The sequence below is a fragment of the Peromyscus leucopus genome, chromosome 1 (genome assembly GCF_004664715.2).
Source record: "Peromyscus leucopus breed LL Stock chromosome 1, UCI_PerLeu_2.1, whole genome shotgun sequence".
NCBI lineage: Eukaryota > Metazoa > Chordata > Mammalia > Rodentia > Cricetidae > Peromyscus > Peromyscus leucopus.
Genome location: NC_051063.1, coordinates 34,701,461 through 34,704,844, shown reverse-complemented (window position 1 = coordinate 34,704,844; position 3,384 = coordinate 34,701,461).

Below are 3,384 nucleotides of genomic sequence, written 5' to 3'. Positions count from 1 at the left end.
TATCTGTCCTCTGAGTCCCTCCCCTTATTATGTCTTTCTGTTGCATCAATTAATTATGGCTGTAACAAAATACTTGACAGAAGCTACTTAAGGGACAAAGGGTTTTCTTGGCTCACAGCTTGCGGGAATAATCTATTGAAAGTCTTGGTGGCTGGAGTGTGAAGCCGGTCACTTCCCATCTGCAGTCAGGAAGCAAGGACTGCCAGAGATCAGTTTGCCTTCTCCTTTTCAATGCAGTTTGGAAACCCAGCCACAAAATGACACCTCTCGTATTGAGGCTGTGTCTTCCTACCTTAATAATCCCAATCTAGAAAATCTCTCACAGACTTACCAGAAGATTATCTTCTAGATTATCTTAGATCCTGTCAACTGGACAAAATTAACCATCACAGAGGTAAATTTGATTACATGAATGACATAGGACCCTCTATTCTTTGTGTGATAGGTATTTGTCATTCAAATTAATTCCAAACTATCTTTTTGAAGGAAAAATATTCTTAATCTTTGTGAAGCCTTTGTCTCTCTACATCTCTTCATTTTCTATCAGACATAATTTGTACAAGATACATTGTCCTTCTTGCCATACTTAATTGGTCCATAGGTGGGCACCAGACCCAAGTGGACCAATAAATATTGCTCCCCAGCAATAGGAACAGAAAGGAAACAGGAAGAATATTGTCAGTCTCTGATAATAAAGCCAAGAAATATAAACCCATTATAATCTTGGCAGTCAAGCTTTGAACCAAATGGATAAAGCAGTAGAAGAAACTGTTGTAGACGAGACACAGAAATGAACAAGAGAAGGCGAGGACATCCCACGGCCTCTTACTGCTCCTGTTATGAGAATACATCCATAGCCTTGTCCTTGAGTTCTTTTTTAACTTATTTTTATTTTAAAAAGAGTTTATTTTTTCATTTTACATACCAATACCAGTTCTCCCTCCCTTCCTTTCTCCAGCTCCCCTCACCTTCCCCCACCACATCCCCATCCACTCCTCAGAGAGGGTAAGACCTCCCTTGGGGAGTCAACAAAGTCTGGCATACTAAGTTGAGGCAAGACCAATCCCCTCCTCACTGTGTCAAGGCTGAGCAAGGTATCCCACCCTAGAGAATATGTTCCAAAAAGCCAGTAAGTCCTGGTCCCACTGCCAGGGACTCCCCAATCAAATCTAGCCACATAACTATCACCCACATTCAGAGGTCCTAGTTGGGTTCCATGCATGTTCCCCAGCTGACAGACCAGTGTCCATGAGCTCCCACCAGCTTGGGTCAGCTGTCCTTGTGGTTTTCCCCATCATGATCTTGATCTCATTTGCTCCTGTGATCCCTCCTCCATCTCTTCAAGTAAAGTCTAATTGCTCAACCCAGTTTTTGGTTGTGGATCACTGCATCTGCTTCCATCAGTTACTGGATGAAGGTCCTATGATGACAATTAGGGTAGTCACTAATCTGATTATAGGGGAAGGTAAATTCAGGCACCCTCTCCATTATTGCTAGGAGTCGTAGTTGGTGTCATTCTTGTGGACTTGTGGGGATTTCACTAGCACCAGTTTTTTTCTCTCTAACTCCCTAATGGTTCCCTCTACCAAGATATCTCTTTCACTGCTCTTCCTCTCCGTCCCTCCCTCCACTCGGCCATCTCAGCCCCTCCTGCTCCCATCACCAATCCCTTCCCTTCTACCCTCCCAGTTTACCCAGAAGATCTTAACTATTTTCCTTCCCTGAGTTCCTCCATGTGTGTCCCTCTTAGGGTCCCCCTTTTTACCTAGTTTCTCTGAAGTTGTGGATTGTAGCCTGGTTATTTTTTGCTTTGCGTCTAACATCCATTTAAGAGTGAGTACATACCATGTTTGTCTTTCTGGGTCTAGGTTACCTCACTCAGGATGATTCTTTCTAGTTCCATCCATTTGCGTACAAATTTCATGTCATTGTTTTTTATTGGTGAACAATACTCTATTGTGTAAATGTACCACATTTTCCTTACCCATTCTTTGGCTGAGGGGCATCTAGATTGTTTCTAGGTCCTGGCTATTATGAATAATGCTGCTATGAACATGGTTGAATAAGTGGCCTTATGTTATGATGGAGCATCTTTTGGGAATATGCCCAAGACTAGTATTGCTGGGTCTTGAGGTAGGTTCCAATTTTCTGATAAACTGCCATACTGATTTCCAGAGTGGCTGTACAAGTTTGCACTCCCACCAGCAGTGGAGGAGTGTTCCCCTTTCTCCACATCCTCTCCAATATAAGTTGTCATCAGTGGTTTTGATCTTAGCCATTCTGATAGGTGTAAGATGGTATCTCAGAGTCTTTTTGATTTGCATTTCTCTGATAGCTAAGGATGTTGCACAATTCCTTAAATGTCTTTCAGCCATTTGAGATTCTTCTGTTAAGAATTCTCTGTTTAGCTCTGTACCCAAATTTAATTGGATTATTTGGTATCTTGATGTCTAGTTTCTTAAGTTCTTAGTCCGAACTTTTTCTTATGAAAATGCTCAAATATGTACCAGTAATTATACAATTAACAGTGAAATAAATGTACAATTAATATGTGGCTGTAGGGACTGAAGAGATGGCTCAGAGGTTAAGAGCACTGACTGCTTCTTCTAAAGGACCAAGGTTCATTTCCCAGCACCCACATGGCAGTACAAAACTGTCTGTATGTAATGCCAGTTTCAGGAGACCTGAAACCCTCACACAGACATACACGCAGGCAAAACACCAATGCACATAAAACAAAAATAAATAAAAATTTTAAAAATATATTTGGCTGTATTTGTTATATCTCATACCTGTCCATCCATTACTATAACATATCTTCCTTTTTATATATTTTGACTTAATTTTCATAAATTTTTATGGGACATCCCTATACAAATCACTATTCATAGCCTAAAATAAACTTCAACTACAGTTTACTTAATCGAGACAAAGTTTAAGCATAGTAAGATGGACAAATTTTACAAGTGATGTTCAATGAGTTTTGTCTGTTTTTTTAATTTCCAAGCCTATATAGTTTACAAATTTTGTTCTTTTTCAATTTCATACATGCATATAATGCATCCTCCTGTAGTCCTCATTCCCTCCCACCCTTACCACCACCACCTGTCCTTTTTGTCTCTTTCCTATATTCACTTTTTGTTTTGTCCTCTGTTCTGCAGAGTTTTACTAGGGCTGCCTGCATGACTCTAGGTTTAGAACTATCCATTAGAGTCTGGTAGCTTCACCAGAGGGTATACAACTGCATACTGTGTCTTTCCATTTTCCATAATCTGTAAAACCCATATATCAATAAGTGGAAGGATCCCCCGAGCCTTTTCCCCAATCCATAACTGTCAGGAAGGCTGGACTGAGCACAGCTACTGTGACCCATGGTTTCCATGA